At 48.2% G+C, this 19572-nt stretch overlaps 1 protein-coding gene and 2 long non-coding RNA genes across 6 annotated transcripts in view; 1 reads left to right on the forward strand and 2 right to left on the reverse strand.

Moving 5' to 3' along the window:
• Positions 1 to 5543, reverse strand: part of LOC113627166 (uncharacterized) — a 68541-nt gene extending 62998 nt beyond the window's left edge. The window contains exon 1 of one of the 2 annotated variants that reach the window (XR_003435455.1): positions 4843 to 5543. This is a non-coding gene — a long non-coding RNA (uncharacterized LOC113627166). The remainder of the gene's footprint in view (positions 1 to 4842) is intronic. The other variant, XR_003435454.1, reaches the window with a different exon arrangement.
• Positions 5544 to 5947: 404 nt separating this feature from the next.
• The window catches only part of SMPD3 (sphingomyelin phosphodiesterase 3), an 82051-nt gene continuing 68426 nt past the window's right edge, over positions 5948 to 19572 (forward strand). The window contains exon 1 of the mRNA XM_027119493.1: positions 5948 to 6058. The gene's annotated coding sequence lies outside the window, so the exon portion shown is untranslated. The remainder of the gene's footprint in view (positions 6059 to 19572) is intronic.
• LOC113627165 (uncharacterized) overlaps positions 7882 to 19572 on the reverse strand; it is a 67672-nt gene continuing 55981 nt past the window's right edge. For 2 of the 3 annotated variants that reach the window (XR_003435453.1, XR_003435451.1), the window contains exon 7: positions 7882 to 10671. This is a non-coding gene — a long non-coding RNA (uncharacterized LOC113627165). The remainder of the gene's footprint in view (positions 10672 to 19572) is intronic. The other variant, XR_003435452.1, reaches the window with a different exon arrangement.

Below are 19572 nucleotides of genomic sequence, written 5' to 3' on the forward strand. Positions count from 1 at the left end.
TATAAACTGAGCTGCTGTTTGGGAAACCCTAAAGTTGGCTGCTTATTTGACTCGTCTTAAATATCTCATACACAACACTTCTGCAGCATCACTCACAATCCAACATTACTGATAGGCGACCCTTGTGGCAAGTCTGTATGTGCCAGAAAGATTATCTGAAAAACTAATAAAATCCTTGTAATCCTTTTCAAGGATGCAGAAAGGAAAATGGCTACATTTCAAATTCATGTCATTTCAAACGTGTGAATTAAGCTCTAAACTCTACATTTGAAAAAAAAAGTCAACACAAGTTCTCTAATTTATGTTCTAAACTGAGAAGACAAATAGTTGCTAAGAAACGAAATTTGCAAAATTGTTAAACACGTTTTCTAGTTGATATGCACGTACTTAAAACTACAAACTATACCAAAATATAAATGCAGGAATCACTACCATTGAACTTGGTTGATAAAACTTCATCATGAAACCTGGAATTGTTTTTTTTGGTTTGGTTAATTTTATTCCTAGACACTCTGCCTTTTAGGTGTATATAAAACTGATCATGTGTAGATGATGTTGAGATGATACTTCTGTGAAAATATATGAGAAAGCTTATTGCTTCTCTTCCTTCTTATCCATCATGCCCTGGGTAAGAGGGCTCCTTCTTAGCTCCCAACATCTTGATTACTGTGACACTCATGCCAGAGTGCTCTGCACCCTAACCCTCCTCCTGGCTATCACCTGTTAACTTCTCACTCAATGTACAGTTTGGCAAAGGGCTACCAGACTTCCTCTCTCCTTCAAAGCAGTCATCCTCCTGGAAGACTTGCCAATGACCCATCCAACAAATTTGCCTTTCAAACCCATGATCTCCTCTGTCCAATCCAGCCACTCTGCCCCTGCCCATAGCTCCTCTACCTCTGACCAACATGCCTGCCCTCCCTGCTCTTCTCTCCCACCCATCACATCTATTCTCTCACTCCACTGAGAACCCCACCCCTCCAATCTGGCTTCCCCTCCTTCCTCTTGGTGGACTACCTCTTCCACCTCTCTTGCCAGCATCTTCAACTTCCTTAAAGAATTGTCTCCCTTGTCCAGCAAAGCCCAGCCCTGGTCAGCCTCACCAGTAGCCTTCTCCATGCCTATCTCAGGGCTGATGGGATGCTGAAGAAAGCCCATACCTCATAGATTAGTGCCCCCACAAACCCATGGCCTCCAGCCTCAGCAGTCCCTTACCACTGCCCTGCAGTCTCTGTGGGTTGCTATTAGCTTTCCCTCCTCTTTTCCGTAGCAGCCATCTTGAACATTTTGCTCTTTCTCCAAGCTTCCCACCCCATCCCATTTCCTCACACTGAGTAGATATCCTTGCCTCCCATCACAAGTAATGGCTATCAGGTGTGAATTCCCTCCATTTCCTGAGCCCACCTCCCAACTACCTACCTACCAAACTGCTGACCTACCTGCGTCTCCAACTCCTTCCTTTCCCTTCTCCCACCTGAGGCTCACTCTGAACCCCACCACCTCCCATCCTCTTGCTGACCTCACTTCATCCTTCAACCCTTCTCTTCCCTGTATCCTCAACCGTCCATATACTGGCTTTTCCCCATGAGCATTTTTAAATGTCCTAATCTCTCCCAACTTAAAACTGTCTCCTAACTCTACATCCTTTCTCGTTTTCTCTCCTCCCTTTCAAAACCACTAACAAGAGTTATCTACATCCACTTCTCACACACTCAGACTGCTGCCCCTGCTGCTCCATTGAAACTACTCTCTCCAAGATTGCCAGTGACCTCTGTGTTGCTAAATCTGGGGTTCAATTGTTCAGACTTTGGCTTACTAGACTATTCTACAGCACGTCACTTCACTTCCTCCATTTGGCTTCTGTGGCACACCATTCTTTGGTTTTCTTCCTATCTCTCTGTTCTCACCTTTACTTCTGGGCTCCTCTTCCTCTATTTGTCCCTTAAATGTTGGCATTTCCCAAGGGATTTTGGTCTTCTCTTTCACCCTCTCTACTGAAGGATTTCATTCACTTCCATGGCTTCAGTTATGATGTATATATTAAGAACTTGATAACTTAAGGTTCTTTCTCCAGATCAGATCTCTCAAGGATGACAGGCTCTCAGGCTCTGTCTTTTTTATTTGAATTAGGTTCAGGGTAATAGTCTCCCTGATTGCTTCTTCTTTGGCCATGAATTAGTTACTCCCATATATTAAGGCATTCTCCCAAGATAAGCTCCAAATCACCTAATGGACCTCTCACCTGATGTCCCACTCACCTCAAACTCACCTCCTCCTCTTCCTGCCTAAACCTACTCCTTTACTATTCTGTACCTCAGAGGAAAGCACCACCATGCATTCACCTAGTTACCCAAGGCAGACACCGGGGCATCACCCTTGACTCACCACTTTCTGCCACACCCTCAGCTCATCACTCACAAAGTCCTCTTGGTATTTCTTTTTTTTTTTTTTTTTTGGCCACATTGCGCGTCTTGTGGGATCTTAGTTCTCTGACCAGGATTGAACCCAGGCCCATGGCAGTGAAAGCATTGAATCCTAACCACTGGACTGCCAGGGAATTCCCTGAATATTTACCTCCTTAATACATCTCAGATCTACCCCTTTTTTCCATCTTCATTGATGCCGTGCTTGATCACTGCAGCAGCTTGCAACCTACATCTAAGCCTCATGTTCTCCTGGTCATTTTCCACACAGGCCCTAGACCTTTTCAAAATGCACATCTTCTCAAAAACCTTCATTATCATTAGAATAAAGTTATATTTCTCAGCCTGATATACTGAGAGGAGCCACCCCTGATTAATCACTCCAGCCCCGTGTCTGAGATTCAGCATTCTGGTTAATCCCCTTGTTAATGAATTAGAAGACCTATGGAACTTCACTGAGACCTTTTGCCTCTCTGACAAGGGAGCAGGCTAGCTCAGTGTTCCCCTGGAATCCTTTGCAACTCTAGCTTATAAGCATCTAGAATTCCTTTCTCTCACAATTCTCTGCTCTCAAACCACTCCTTAAAAAAGACAAAACAAATATATTGAGCATATGCCCGACCAAAATCATACAACTAATAAGAGAGAGAATGGGGATTTGAACCCAGATTGCCCAGGACATTACCTCCTGCCTATTTGTTCACAATCAAACCAACTACTGATAATCCAAGATGAAGAATGTGGAAACAGACAAACATTCATTAAGTGCTTAATATTTATGAAGTGCTTTACATAAGGCATCTCACTTCTCCATTACAACACTGTCAAATTAGCAAACTGTAGATCTGAGAAGGTAGTGTGTACAAGGTCCCACAGCTAGTAAATGGGCTTGAATTCCCCCACCTCCACCTTATTACCTGATCCCTACCACCAATAAATAGCATTTTACAACTGAAGAAACAGGTCCAGCCCAGGGTCATACCTCTAATCAGAGGCAAAGTCAGAATTAGAATCCAGGTTTCCTGAATCTGCTTGGCTGGGCCGATGCTATTTTAGTCCCTGCTTTCTGGGAGAATCGTGGAACCCTGACTTGCACCCTAGTTATAACAATTTCCTGAAAACTAGCACTACTCCTGAAGGGCTAAACTGACCTCTAGAGTTTCAACTGTTGCTCCAGGCGGTCTTCTTTGGTAGCCCTCTGCTGATACTCTGCCGATGCTGTGCTGGTGTCCACCCTGTGGTGTAGTCCTCCCCTTCCCACTTTTCCAACAACCTCTGCTCTCACTGCATCCACAAAATTAGGCACTCTGTGTCAGCACAAACCCCATTTCCTCCTACCTCCTACAGTTTTCTCATCTTCAGTAATGAGCCCCCCCACTATCTGTCCGCCTAGCTCCAAAGGTCTTTCCTTATGGTTTAGCCAGGATCAAAGCCCCTCTGCCTGTTAGTTAGAAGTCCTGTTAGTTCTTTCCTAAGTGCAATCCATTTGACTCCTTCCCCCATTCTAGCCTTCCCTCCCTGGATGTCATCAGCGCAAGGATGGCAGGGTTGCTTTCTCAGGCTCTGTCTTTTTGGTTTGAATCAGGTTCAGGGTAATAGCCTCCCTGGTTACTTCTTTGGCCACGAATTAACTATTCCCATTTATTAAGGCATTCTCCCAAGAATGCTTTAGCTAAGATATATTCAGAATGTCTGGATGTGGTGACATATGAAGCATGTGTGGGATTAACTGGACCATCTGGCCAACACCAGGGCCCTGAGTGGAAAAAGAATCAGAAGAGATGCTACCTAGCAAGGTGGGATATCACCACCAGGGCCCTATGATGCTGAGCAGAGGGCTGAAAGAAGGGCAGGGATCTCAGACTGCCTTTACTCCATAACTGACAGGAGCAAAAGATCTTTCCCAGAAAGGGAGTGGGAGGTAGGGTGTTTAGGCACAGAAAGAAGAAGGGCCAACAGCTAGAAATAGAGGAACATGAAGAACTGATGACATTTAGGGGAGAACTGACAGAACTTCCAAGGAATGATAGACATGAATCTATCACTCCCTTGCGTCACAGGACTGGAAAGGCCCTCAAAGCACTCAGGCAAAATTTCAATCCATTGTTTGAATAACATAAACATTTCTTCAAGGCGGTGGTATCCCTCTAGTTGAAGACTTTCAGCAATGGGAAATGCCTAACCACAGGAGATCAAGATCATGCGAAATTCAATTACAATACATTCATTTTCAATTCAACAAATATCTACTGAGTACCTACCATGCAACAGACACTACAGGCACTGGACTGTAAGTGTGAATAATATAGACACGGTCCCTGCTCTGTGGATCTTATAATCTAATATGGAAGACAGATACTCAAATACATAAGTAGAATGGGGGAAGTAGAGGGTGCTACTCAAACACAAGGTGAGGTACCTCATATGGAGCCGGGCATCTGGGAAGGCTTCACTGAGGAGGCAGCGTCTAGGCTGGGGCTTGAAGAGTGTGAGGCATTAGCTGAGTGCAGGGTGGAGGGACCCACGTGAGAGAACAATTGCTTAGGGCTTCCCAGCTTCCAGAGAAGTTCAGAGTGTTGCAAGAAGGTGGAGTCCAGATCCTGAAGGGCCTTTAGATTGACACTGAGGAATGTGGGTTTAATTCCGGAGGCAATGGGAAGACTGGTGAAGGGTTTTAAGCAGAAGCGCCCTCTGGCTACGCTGTGGGAGACGCTGCGGTACGGGGCGTGGCGTGAAGGAGGCCAGAATCCGGGATGAGAAGGCCTTGATGGCCCAAGGAAAATGACCAAAAACAAAGCGCTCCTCTATGACAAGACAGAAGCAAAAACAAAGGGATAAAGTTCAGAATGCGCCCCTTCCACTCTCAAGCCGAAGGTCTCCATCCTCTCTCACCTTTGCTGGGCAGCTCGCCCTCGGTTTGCCCTAACACCGCGGAGTGTGGGCGGGGAGACGACTCCACGCCCCTCTTTCCAGATAAGAAAACTGAGGCCCAGAGTCCCGGGGTGGGGACCGAGGTGAAAAGAGAATGGAAACGGCCTCCCAAAGGAGGCTGCCCGAAGTCACGCACAATCCTTCGACGGTCCGGCGGCCTGCCCCATTACTCCGTCAGCCGTCCCCAACCAGTCGCCTTTGCTATAGAAACAGTCCTCCCGCCCTCCTCAGCGCCTCTGTTTTGTCAATGCACCCTGGGAAATGCAGTCTATCTCTCATTATCTGCCCGAGACATGAGCCCACTCCGCGTCCTTAAAGGACTACAAGTTCCAGAAGGCTGTACGAAAACACCGGCGGGCTCTCGGGGATTTGGTCTAGCAAGAGAGACAGAAGAACCCGCGGGCGGGGCCGAAGGGAGGGGAGATGTGCCCCCACAATGGGCGACCCCTGGGCGGGGCTCGGGTCTCTATTGGCTACGGAGGCACGGAGGAGGCGGGGTCAGCGGAATGAGGCGCGGAGCTGTTCGCCGCTCCAGGTGCTGAGTCCGAGGGAGGCTCCGGAGCGAAGAGGAACGGTCTCAGCCTTCTCTGCCGCCGCCGCCGCCGCCCCGCGTCGAGAGCCCTCCGCCTGGAAGCCGAAGCCGTGAGGAGCCCGGAGGAGCTGGATGCGCTGCCGGGCGCCGACCGCGCTTCCGCATCTCTGAGGTCGGTGCTGCTGGATTCGCTTTTGTTTTATTGAGGAAGGAATGAATTGAGGCGTTAGAGGGCCTGGGGAGTTGATGGGACCTCACCGCCCTCAAGACCATCTGTCCCGGAGAGCTGCTGACTGACCCCTCGTGGGCCTCCCTGTGGCCCCGGCACCTGAGGTCGGAGCAGCTTTGGTTAGTTTTTGTCTTATGGTGGAGGAGGCTCTTAAGCGTGAGGGGCGAGGGCTGGGGACCTACCCCACCATCTCTCTTGAGAGGGCGTTGAGAGCTTGGAGCCTCCCTCCGCCTGTGCCTGAAGTCGAGGCTGCTTGGATTATTGAGGATGGCAGGGAGTGTTCCGGGATGAAAGAATCGGAGGCAGGAGGACCCTTCCCCACACCTCGGCTGCTTGAGCTTACAAAGAGGGTCTGGATGTGATGGATGAAACCGCGGTATTCCTCCTCCTCCGCTCAGACCCTCCTGAGGAAGGGCTGTTTGGGGATGTCAGGAAGACCCTTCCTCGTACCCACCCCTCTCCCGAAGCCTAGGGTTTTGTGAAAAGGGAGGACGGGATGAAGATGGAGCCAGACGACTCTTTCCCCTCCCAGCTGGACCCGCCTAGGTTATGGGGGGGTAGGGGGAATGGGATGTGAGGGGCAAAGGCCGGGAGACCCCTCTCCACCCTGTTAGGAGTCGCCGGTACAGGAGAGCCCTGACGGATTCTCCGGGTCCTCTGCGATCTGGGCCCTGTGCCTAAGGTCGGGGTGGCCTGGGTGTGGGGTGTGCGATGGGGAAAAGTAAAAGGGATTGAAGAACCCCTCCCGACCTCTCCGCTCCCGGGCCTTATCGACTTGGCCCTCTAACTGGATCCAGGCCAGGGACCCTAAGTCGAGACGACCCTCCCCTCCCCGCCCCGCCCCACCCCGGAGACCCTGGCTGCTGAACCGCAGAGGGGAGCCAGACCTGGATGGGCACATGCTGGGCGGGACAGGCCTAGTCCCCCTCTCAAGCGCCCTGGAGCTCCAAGCAGACGCCCCCCGCGCCCATAGACCCTCGGGCTGTTCTGCTCGGCGCGGGGTGCGCCTCAGACCCCGCTGCCGAGACCTGTGTCCTGGCTATGCGGCGGCCGCTCCGGGCGCAGGGCTTTCGCGCGTGGCCCCGGCATCCGCGAGAGGACAAAGCCGCGGACGCCGCACTGGCGGGCCTGCGCCACTGGCTGGGCGGGGGGCGCGGCCAGGGGAGTGGGGGGTGGGGGAGGCTTCGGGCGCGGCGCGGGGAGCTTCTGCGGAAACGTGCCAGAAACCAGGCGGGAGACAAAGCGCGCTCGCTCCTCGCGGGCCCGCGCGAGTCGGGATGGAAAATCCCAAGGGAGGAGGCGGCTGCGCCGGGCAGGGCACTATGCCCCACACCCTTCTTCCCTGCACACCACCACCCTCGCCGGTCCAGCACCCAGGATGCCGTGTGTGCGATGGTAGCCAGGGTCCCTTCTGTGCGGCGTTCCAAGAGAACGTGGACAAGCCAGGGGCTCCGCCTCTCGAGGAGGGGCCCAGGGTTTAGGAGGCATGAGTGGGCCAGGGGCCGTAAGGGCATCCTGCCTGGACCCCCCAACCCTGCTCCATCAGCCGTGTTAGGTCAAATTTGGTTCCAGGATTCGAGTGTATTTGTATGTGTCACAGTGTGTTTACATGGGTGAGGGTGCGGGTCAGAGTGTGAGTGTGAATGTGTATGCCCGGGTGAGGTGCCAATGGGTGCTCCAGTGTTCATGTGTGTGTCCCTTGTGCATCTGGCCGGATGTGTGTGAAAAGAATCAATTACTGCTGGCCTTGGATGGGGGCGGGGGTGGGGCAGGGTAGTCACCCCTCCAACCCTCAAGCTGCAGTAATGACCTAGGGTCCCAGGGGATGCCCTCAGGGTGGAGGTAGCTTCAGATCATGTGCATGCGGTGTGGCGCAGAAAGTGGAATCTCACAAGTATGTGGAGCTCTCTTCAGCCCTTCTGGTGATTTGGGTCTGACCCTAATATCCTCACCAGGGTTCTGCCCTTCCCATCCCTCAGAAACCTTATCCTGCTGTAAAAGGCTGCCCTAAGGACCAGAATTCTGCCCCCCACCATCATGGGCTGACAAGTGGGGCTTGGGGAGCTCAACAGCAGAGGTGGGTGCAAGATTGTGTGGCAAGACAACTTTTGTCACTTTGGCCTCTATCTGGAAGGACCATGGGGCTGGAGTTGCTGGTCAGTGATGGTGGCCTCTCAGTAATACCAGGTACACTCACGGAGAGGGCACGAACGTGACACAGATATATCACTATGGGTAGATATCCCAGGAGGATGAGGACAGCCCTCCCAGACCTGCCCACTCCCACCAAGTGACCTCAGTTTCATAGCACTTTGACAGCAAAGGTGCTGTCACCAGAGACTCCTTTCCTGTATGATGAGGGGCTAGACAGTGCCCAATGGAACCACAGGAAGAACAGTTACCAGAGCCACCATCCAGCCCAGCCCTGCCCGGTCCAGTCTCCACAAGTATCCACAGCGACCTCTGCTGGGCAGAAGTGAAACCAATTTGAAATTTGGCAACTAACACTCCCCCACGGTGTGAAAGCTCAAGGTGGGTGTGGGCATTGTTAGGTAAAAACCATTTAGGGGCTACTTGTCTGCTTTTGGAGTCCTGAGTCGATGTTCTTGTCTGCAGTTCCTTCAAGCAATGGAACTGCCACTGTTCTCGCCTATATGGAAATATTTAAAGAGGGCCTAAAGACGTTTGTTCAAGTTTTCATCCAGTTGGGGGTGGGCATCAAATTTGTTTAAGAGAAAAAAGCATGAAAAACATTCATCAAGCTCAGGGAGATTTAAGTATATTTCCTCTTTTCCTCTCCTTCTTCAATTCCTTTCTCCTTTTTCTTCCTATTCTACTTTTATCCTCCCCTCTTCCTCATTATTAGTCAAAAACACATTTTTCAAACATATGCTTTCTTTTTCTCATCAACAATACGGCCCTGAAAATGCAGATATCAAGAGTCTATTTCTAAATGCAAAGAACTGGGAAACATTGGCTCCTCCAGGCCTAATGATGGGAGCAGGGGAGATGGATGAGATGTGCTCAGTCTTAAATGCCCACCTGATGACATGTGTCTCCTCTCCTGGTGTTGCTCTGAAGTGATTTCATGCAGCCACAAACTCTTTAGAGCTCCTTAAAGGAAAAGAGATATTTAAATACCTGGTATTGTTCTTACTTTGGCATCCATGTGATTTTCATTGAACTACATGACTCAGTATCATAAAGTAAAAATAGGACTTAATCTCCTCCTTGCCTGTTTGGAAGGTGACTGCATATGCATGTTGTGTTCTGCACTGGAGAGCGAAAAGCTAAATTATCTCATAAATTGAACTACCTGCTTATCCTAATTAGAGAATGTTGCTTAACATCAGATACAGGCAATAACATTGTTTTTTAAAATTCATACGTGAATCTCTGTCTTCTAAAGCCTTTCTTCATACTTATACATTATTACTTTCACTTGAGGTTAATCAAGAATGTTTAGTCCTTGTACTGAAGCCAAACAAATTAAAAATCGGCAGATACAGGAAGTTGTGGGTAGTATTTCTGTTCTTCTTGGGCTCAGAAAAGAAAAAATCCTTGGAATTCATAGGAGAGAAGGAAAGGCCCTGAAGATTCGGTAACTCCTATGGATGGAGTTTCTGAGGAGAGGCTCCTCAGAATTTTCCAGGAGGGCTGGTTGTGTTGAAGAATCTCCGTATGCATTCAAGTGGTACACAGGCTGGGAATGAGACTGCGGCTTTTGGGATTCCTAAATCCCCACACTAATGCAGCCCTTCTGGGAAAATCCCCCAAGTGCTTCCTGCTCCCTCAGGCCGCCCAGCAGTCCCTAGGGTGTGGAGCTGTCCAAGGTTCTGGAGCACTGGCCCCAGCCCCGCCTAGTGGAAAGGGAGAATTTTAGGGCATGGAGCAGAAGCAAGCTCTGAGGACCACGGCCTCTGTGAGGATTTCCCCAAAGCTCATCACAGAATGGAACAGGAGAAAACATAGCTGTAGACGATCTACTGCATCACTTCGAATGAACCCATCAGTGATCCCTATTTAAAGAATTACAAGCTAATAATAAGAGGAAACATTTCTGAGTCAGGCTCTTCACATGTAAGGATGTATTTAATCCTCACAGTCCTTTGATGTGGGTGGTGGTGTTACTTCCACTTTCAAGATGAGGAAATGAAACTTTGAGAGGAAAGGGGTTTGTCCATGGTTATACAGGTCAGAAGGAGCAGCGTTTATGCTCCAGCCTGGATATCTTAGACTCCAGAGACTCCTCCTGACCACTATTTTTTTTCCCTACTGCTATTGTAGAAGAAAAATTGAAGTATTGTACTGTCTTCTGTGAGATTCTAACCAAATTTTAGAGTAATGGGATTGGGGACCAACTAAGATTCAGACATAAATCACAAGGAGTCCTTTCAAATTGAGCAAGGGTATTGCCACATACTTTACATCTTATCCTGACAAAGGGCTTGTTACCTGAACTTGATTACCAAAGAAGGGGAAAGGTGAGTGTATGACCCTCATGGCCAGTGGTCCAGGGTTTTTCCAAAGTGGAACAGTTTCACAGGAAGCCAAGCCTGCAAGAATAGAGAGAAAGGGGAAAAAAATGAGGATGTTGTTATTATTCAACAGAGTACATATAGAGCTAAAGAAACGGGCTTATCTTTATCTGCTAGCATCCTGTTCCAATGCTGAGGACACTTGGATATTCTTAAGAGGCTCCTTCAACCTATTCCCTCTCTCAGATTTTTCACAGCAAAGCTTCTAACACCAAAATAAAAGTTTTCACTGTTGTGAGCCTCAACTAATCTCAGGGAAACATCACATTTCCACACTCATGCCGTCACAACCAATGTTCCACCTTCATATGTGGCCACGGGAGTCCTAAAGGTGGCCAGGTTTGGAGCTTGATGTGCTTCAAGCCACATATTCTCCAGTCCTCCCAGGGTGGCAGTGTCAACTGCCCCAATCTTGCCACACACACACAGGGGGCCTGTGCCTGAGAACTCCCCATGCGGTTGCTATAGGTTTGGGTGTCTAAAGAGAGTAGAGAGAAATAGAATTGCGCTTTTTCTCCTCTCCCTAGACCTCAGTGTGCTTAACACCCAGGCAGGGGCATGGCCTTTTAAAAAACTGCTTCACATCATGCTGGGGCTCCAATCCATTTTGAGCAATTCCTTTCCCTTGTAGGTTGGGATTTTGCAAGGCTCTTGACGTATGGAGCAAAGATTGCTATTGCTTTTCCCGAGGGCATTTGGAGGCCAAGGACCAGCTCCCCATCTGGGTCCGCTCTGACTCATATGACTGCAGACAGATTTGATTGTTTTCTTATTTAGAGTCATTAATTAACTCTCCTCAGCATAAGAACAGCATGTAACAAGAGGGAGGCCCTTTGCGGGGGTCTCTAGGCAGTCATGCCTATAGCTGAGCACCAGCTCTTTTGCTAACAGGATCGGGAAATGGTTTCTAATCCTGGCTATTACCCTTCAGAAAGCTTAGATTGTCAGCACTTTAGGCTAATATGAGAAAGGAAATGAAAATGTAATTAATTGCTAAGGCTACTATAGTTATTCTGCAAAAACTGAGAGGCCCCAGGATCCCTCAAAGAACTGGATTTTCATTCATTCAACAAACATTTCTTGTTCCTGCAGTGTGCCAGACACAGAACTGGGCACAGGGAACACTACTCCAACTTGGGATAAGCACTGTCATACAAAAATTTTGACTGGAAAGAGGAAACAGCTGCAGAAGCCCTGAAAACGGTGTGTGCTATAAGAGAAACTTAATAATCATAAGCCATCATCTCTTTTTTAACATGAGGAAAGAGGCTGAGGGAAGTTGAGGGTTGCCCAGTTAGCTGAGGATTAGAACCCAGGTTTTATAACTCCTAAGGTATGTTCTTTCCACTGTCCTAAACCGCTGCTATGTTTATTAAATTATCCAAAGGGCACATTTCCATTAACATAGGCTTTTATGATCCAATCCTAATGCAAAACCTAAAGTTGAAATAGAAACAGATGAAATAGGAAAAGAAGAACGCCTATTTATATCTGTTTCCAATATAATACCCATATGTGGCTATTGAGCACTTGAGATATGACTAGTCTGAACTGAGATGTGCTGTACGTATAAAATATACACCAGATTTTGAAAAATTAGTATGAAAAATAGCTCATTAATAATGTTTTGGATAAAATAAAATAACATTTTGGATACATCAGGTTAAATAAACAATATTATTAAAATTAATTTCACTTGTTTATCTTTACTTAGCTGCTCTTGTTATCAGAGGGGGCTTATAGAATCTTACAAGACAGGGGCAAGAGGAAGGAGAACAAAAAAAAAAAAAAAAAAGAGGAAGGAGAACAATTTTCAGATAAATCAAACAAAAGATTCACTACTAGTTAAAACATGATTGAAAACACTTGTAAGTATAAGCTCATGAATTACCTTGATGTGGGCCAAATTTTTTTGCAAATAAGGATACTGAGGAAAGATTTCAAGCCATTTATATAAGCATATGATGAATAAATAAATTAGCTAACTGAATTATGCACAGGTCTTGACCTCTGCTAATGAGTTGAGGAAGAGGATGATTAGAGGGTACTTACAACAGATGACCCAAGAGCTCTAAGTCTCTTGGACTCCACGATTCCTCGGGGAAATGAGAGCCTTGTGCTTTAGGAGAAAGATGCTGGATAGGAGTTGGACATACACGAGGTCAAAGCCACTCTGCCACCCATTGGCCTTGATCAAGTTATGCAGTCTTGAGCACTCAAAAAATGGTAGCTATGACTAAATGGGATTTCAGGTGTTCTTTAATAGAAAAGTTTCTGTTCAGAATCTCCACGGTCTTCTCTACAATTCTACTGTCTCACCCCCCATCTTTGCTTGTTCCCTGAGGAGGCTTAAAGGACAGTTGCATTCGATTGTGTCTACACCAAAACGTAGGGTCTCAGTAACTTTGGGCACACCTCAGCATCTTTCATGTTCTCCTCTGTCCCATCAACACACGTGAGGTTCTTTCTCTGGGACGATGAGGCAAGCAGCAAAACAGGCATCATTCTGTCATGTTTATCCTGAAGTTCTGCATTCTCATCTTGGTGTTTAGAGCACTTTACATGCAGTTTTACTTTAAAAATAAAGGGACATAAATAAAGAAACCATAGCCCCAGGAGAACGTGGCCATGGTCTCTTTACTGCACAGCTCTGAGGGAGCACATCATTGCTATTCTTGACCATCTTTTTTCCAAAAGTTTGCCTTCTAGATCAAAGAAATACATGTTAAGCTCAGTGAAGACTTATGTTAACAGAGCATGTTGAAACCAAACTCCTTTCTAGAGACTAGTCCCACAGGAAGTGCAGAAATCCCTGGAAGTTCTTTAGAAGGAGAGAAACATGGTCAGATATCCTGGGTCAGTGTGGTGGGTGAGTTGAAGTGGGGAAGAGCCTGGAGGTGGGATGGCCCCTGGTTCTGCTGAGAGGCCCCTGACTTCCAGGGACTTAAGTACAGGGCTAGGTTATTTGGGGATAGATTCTGGTCTTGAAATGCATTTTTCCCACCCATTCGCTCTCTTTTTAAAAAATAAATTTATTTATGGCTGCATTGGGTCTTCGTTGCTGCACACGGGCTTTCTCTAATTGCGTTGAGTGGGGGCTACTCTTTGTTGCGGTGCGCGGGCTTCTTATTGCGGTGGCTTCTCTCGTTGCGGAGAGCCGGCTCTAGGCGCGCGGGCTTCAGTAGTTATGGCTCGTGGGCTCTAGAGCGCAGGCTCAGTAGTTGTGGCACACGGGCTTAGTTGCTCCGTGGCATGTGGGATCTTCCTGGACCAGGGCTCGAACCCGTGTCCCCTGCGTTGGCAGGGGGATTCTTAACCACTGAGCCACTAGGGAAGTCCCCAATCCATTCTTTTTTTTTTTTTTTTTTTTTGCTGTACGCGGGCCTCTCACTGTTGTAGCCTCTCCCATTGCGGAGCATAGGCTCCGGACGCGCAGGCTCAGCGGCCATGGCTCACGGGCCCAGCCGCTCTGCGGCATGTGGGATCTTCCCGGACCGGGGCACGAACCTGTGTCCCCTGCATCGGCAGGTGGACTCTCAACCACTGCGCCACCAGGGAAGCCCCATTCACTCTTTTGTTCACTCAACAGATACTGAATGGTACATAGCTAGGGTGGCGGTGTTTTCAGAAACCTTGCTCCAGAGGACCCCAGGGTCTGGCTGGGTAGAGGAGCAATGCCCACGTGAAGGGTAAACCAAGGAAGACGGGCTGATGTAATAACAGGAGGCCTATTAAGGTGGGTTGGCTATGGCGGTGGGAAAGCTGTTGATCCCAACCAGATAGAATTGACTCTGAATCTCAGCTTCATCACCAAATGTGTGGCCTTGGGCAAGTGCTTTAACCTTTCTGAGTTTCATTTTCCTCATCCGGGACAATTAAATCTACTTTTCCTGGGTTGTTATGGCCTTACATGGCAACATATAAAGAAAATTCTTAGGATTAATACTAGCTCTCCTTTACTGAGTGCTTACAGTGCACCAGGCATTGTGCTCAGCCCTTTATATGCATAAAAGAGCTACTGTTATTATCCCTATTTTATAGCTGAGGAAAGCAATGCCCAGGAACTTCAAGTAACTTGCCCAAGGTCACACAAGCAGTAAGAGGTGGGCAAGCTGACTGCAGAGCCTGCTCTTAACCACTGTGATTACTGCCTCATGGTTCAAGATCAGCAGGAACCCAATAACTTCTTTTGAAGGAGGGCAAGGTGATTTGTGGGTCAGCTTGTAGAGAGGTCTTCTGCTTGGTCTTCAAGGGTGTGTACAGGCCTTCCCTGGTGGTGCAGTGGTTAAGAATCCTCCTGCCAACGCAGGGGACAATCCCTGGTCCAGGAAGATCCCACATGCCGCGGAGCAACTAAGCCCATGCGCCACAACTACTAAGCCTGCGCTCTAGAGCCCATGCTCTGCAACAAGAGAAGCCACCGCAAGGAGAAGCCTGCGCACCGCAATGAAGAGTAGCCCCTGCTCGCTGCAACTAGAGAAAGCCCGGGGAACAGCAATGAAGACCCAACACAGCCAAAAATAAAAACAAACAAATTTATAAAGAAAAAAAAGGTGGGTACAATATGAAGAGGCTCTGAAGGGTCAGTAGGGTGGGGAGGGAAGGCAGGGAAAAGTCATGACCAAATGAACAAGGCTGGGTATGCCAGTGGTGTATTCTGGGGACCCTGAAATGGAGAAGAGAGTTTCAGTAGGAAATAGATGTTTCGTAAGAACGGTTTAGAAAACCTGTGGCTAACAATTTTTGGCCAAAAAAAAGTTCATATGCAAAGAAAGGAATGTAAAATCTGAAACTACCAATTTGAGGTATCTCACTGAATTGGGGCATTTTGTTGCCATGTGGAACGTGCTCATCAAGCATACCCAAAGCCAGAGCTTGTGGAGGGCGTGGCCAGACAGCACAGCCATCCAGCATTCCTACCAGTGCTCTTTGCTCTTTAGAGAACATGCATGGACTTTTCTCTCATTTGGTCTTCACAAAAGCTCTAGGCAGGAGAAGGCTGGGAACTCTGCTACGAGGATGGCTGCCTGTGTCAAGCGGCAGGCAGCACGAGTTGCCAAGAGGCACAGATGCCAAGCACAGCCGCAGTGCCCAAATCCAGGCAAAAAGCTTAGGAGGGCTTTTTCTGTGAGGGAGGAGGCAGAGGCTTGCTCCTGGACTGAGACCTTTTCTCTGTGCTCCAGGAGGCAGGCAGTGTTATCCTTTGGTCTGTGATTCTCCAGCAATGTCCCTGAGTGGCTGCCTCCCAGAGTGGCTGCTGTGAGGGCCTGAGTCAGGGTCACTGCAAATCCCACAGCCCATTCCGGATGCAGCACCTATCAATCAGTGACCCCCGCCCCCCGTGCAGAGAGCTTGTTTCACAAAAGGGGATTTTTCTGGACTTGCCATCTTGAGTTTGTTCTGCAGACTGCAGGGACTAGAAACCAAACCCCAGTCTTCTTAGTCCGATTAGAAGGAAAATCTATCTTTTCTCAGGGCTGCAGTCACCACTGACCACCAGATTTCTCTCCATGGCTACACTTCTAATAACAATGGAAAGTAAAGGCAAGAAGGGAGAGGGACACAGATGCAGCACTTCTTCCAAGAGGCACCTGCAGTTCTGTGAAGGATGTGAGGCAGTGGGGAGGTAATATTCATAGCTCTGCAAGAGTCCCTTGATGAGTGAAGGGGGAGTTTTGATGTGCAAGATGATAGAAGATGAAAGAGACCATGGTGCTGCCCTGCGTTTTCTTTGGAAAGTCATGCGAGGGTTCCAGATGCCCTCCACAGTTCTGGAAGGATAAACTTGCCACGTGTTGGCAAGGCCACGCAGATTTTGACAAGTTGTCCAGGGATAAGTCCCTAGTGATTATAAACATAACACTAATGAGAAATGACAAACACTTGTCTTGGTAATGGAATGTTAAGGGCTCATCTGGTCATTGACCCCAGTAATGATTAATGTGTGTCCACACTCACCGAATGCGACAGAGTGGAATGGTGACTTCTGAAGAATAAAATCAAATTGAGAAATCAGAATAATAATGAAGGCATGGATGTTTGGAATGGTTGGGCACCGGCAAGGAGAGCTGTGGTTACTTCAGAGCAGCTTTCCCGCCAGGTCTCTTTTACCAGATGATTCTGACCCCAAGGCTCTGACACGCCAATTCTTAGACAGTCCCAGCACAGCATGTGGCACCTACTCTGTGTTAAGCCCTGCACCAACCACTGGAGAGACAGGAGTGAATGAGACACAGTCCCTGTCCTTAGGGGGTTAGCCAAGTCTAAAACAGAACATGGAGCACAGAGTAGGAAATGTGAAAATGAACATGGCCACTTCATGTTGTTTCCTTATAAGTGCTGCCTCACCTGTAGCCGCAGCAGGTGAGCCAAATTGGGATCTTAGAAATATTGCCAACCTTATCTCATGTCAAATCTGAGCAGCTGTGATTCCAGCTACTGATGCTGGGGTAGCAGAGTAAGGGCAATGGAAGCAGAGGCTGGTGTATTTCAGAAACTTGTTGCATACATTTGGTGAAAATGTTTTTCCTTTACATGTTTCGTTTGAAAGACCCACTCCTGAGACCCTTTGCCTGCAATTAGAGCACACTGCCACAAGGGGCACCATGAAGCAGTGTGGCCCAAGCAGCTATGCTCCTCACAGGCATAGTATGCTAAGCAAAGTATAGTTTTTCAGTTATTAACCTTCAGAAGAACATAATTTTTAATTAATCAACCATAGAAGGATTGCACATTTAATAGGGCCAAGCCATGGTAACCTATGTATAGTGAGTGGACAGTTGTGAATTCATCAACATTCATCTAACAAAATTCATGTGTGCCTACTGTATACAAAGAACAGTACAAAGTCCCTGCCCTTAGGTACTCAGTCCTGTCAGGAGGACACACACAGACAGACAATTCCAGTGCAGCAAGATAAATTGTATGACGGAGGGATGAACAGAGAGCACTGGAAACACAGAAGAGGAACGACTAACTCTAACGGGGAATTACATACACACACACACACACACACACACACTTGCATGTGTTAGGTCTGGACATTAACATCTGAGTCAGAGGGTTTATACCAACTCATATAGAAGAAGAAAAGCATATGGGTCAAAATATTTTGAAACACTCTAAGGAATTGGAATCAGCCTGTTGAGTGACCTTGGATATATCATCTACATCTCTGGACCTCAGTTTCCTCATCTGGTGCTCCAAGGGCTTGACAGTAGCCATCATGACCATGTGGGTCTGGAACAGGAGGGAGATTAGAGAGATGACCTTGACTCCAGTGGCCAGGCGTGGCTTTGTCCCAGCCCCAAGGTCTCCTTGACACCTGCTTGTCTGGACCCTGATGATGTTACCTCTTGATTCTGGCTTAGATGTTCCAAGGCTTCCCAGAGGATCAGCTGAGGTGCTGGTCCCCAAGGAAATTGGTGTTTGTGAGGTCTCAGCCTTTGGTGTCTGGTGGATATGGTCTGGCTCTCCTGAGTAGCTATTTGGCCCACCACCCTCCCCAGAAGCCAGGCTGGCCCTGTCAAAGCTCTGACCACTGCATGCACTGCCCCTTCTCGCCAGCTTCTCACTGCTCCTTCTGACCTGTGGCCACTCTTAGGAAAACCTTGGCCCTGTCAGGCAGAGGATCACTGGCAGCAGCACAGCCCCACCTCTGCCTCTCAGGCCCTACAAAAGATGAAGGCTTGTGATAGTCATTTCCCAATATAAACATGTATCAAATCATCACACTGTTCACCTTAAACCTACACATGTTCTATGTGATTATTACCTCTATAAAGCTGGAAAAAGCAAAAAAAAAAAAAGACAACAATGAAGCTCCACCTGGCCTGTCTCCCTCTGGAGACCTTCCTAGGCCTTGGCAGGTTGTCCTCCCCAAGCAGCCCCACCCTGCCTTTCCCAGGCCCCAACCCTCCCCTCTCTGTGGCTGTGGCATTGCCCTCCCCAGAACTGGCACCTCTGTGTTAGGGGATACAGAGGAGCAACTATCTTGCATAACTGAAAAAAATGCCAGAGGTGCTTAAATTTAAATAAGTCATTTAAAGCTGTTAATTGCCCCACAGAGAGAGTTTTAATATAAAATACATGGGAGCAATACCTGGTTAAGACAGTAGACAAACGGAGGCCCTGAGAAAACCCTCACTGAAGTTCCATTTACAGGTCTTAAAAAGCATACACAGGGACTTCCCTGGTGGCACAGTGGTTAAGAATCCGCCTGCCAAGGCAGCAGACATGGGTTCGAGCCCTGGCCTGGGAAGATCCCACATGCCACAGAGCAACTAAGTCTGTGCGCCACAACTACTGAGCCCGCGCGCCTAGAGCCCGTGCTCTGCAATAAGAGAAGCCACCGCAATGAGAAGCCCATGCACTGCAACAAAGAGTAGCCCCCGCTCGCTGCAACTAGAGAAAGCCCGCACGCAGCAATGAAGACCCAACACAGCCAATAAATAAATAAATAAATAAGCATATACACACACACGCATGCGCACGCACACATATTTTTTTGGCCATGCTGCTCTGCATGTGGGATCTTAGTTCCCCAACCAGGGATTGAACCTGTGCCCCCTGCAGTGGAAGTGCAGAGTCCTAACCACTGGGCCGCCAGGGAGTTCCAAAAAAAGCATATTTAAAAATAATTTATGTGCCCACCATATTGCAAATCAACTATACTTCAATTAAAAAAAAAAGAATATAAAAAAAATTTATGTGCCCAGGAATTTTCACGCCTGAGACTGACAGTCCCTGAACCACCTGTCTAGGCCAGAACCAGGACCCTGCCAGCTCAGGCCCACCACCCCCCACCCACCCTCACTCTGGTCCCTCAGCCCTGAGACGCTCTCTCTGCAGAGAGCTTATCCCTGCCAGCTGGGCCGGGTCTGCTTAGGCCAGTTTCCTCAATCAAAGGCCAACAGGCAC

The sequence above is a fragment of the Aethalodelphis obliquidens genome, unplaced genomic scaffold (assembly GCF_003676395.1).
Source record: "Aethalodelphis obliquidens isolate GAN/ISIS:26980383/991018 unplaced genomic scaffold, ASM367639v1 scaffold20, whole genome shotgun sequence".
Classification (NCBI taxonomy): Eukaryota; Metazoa; Chordata; class Mammalia; order Artiodactyla; family Delphinidae; genus Aethalodelphis; species Aethalodelphis obliquidens.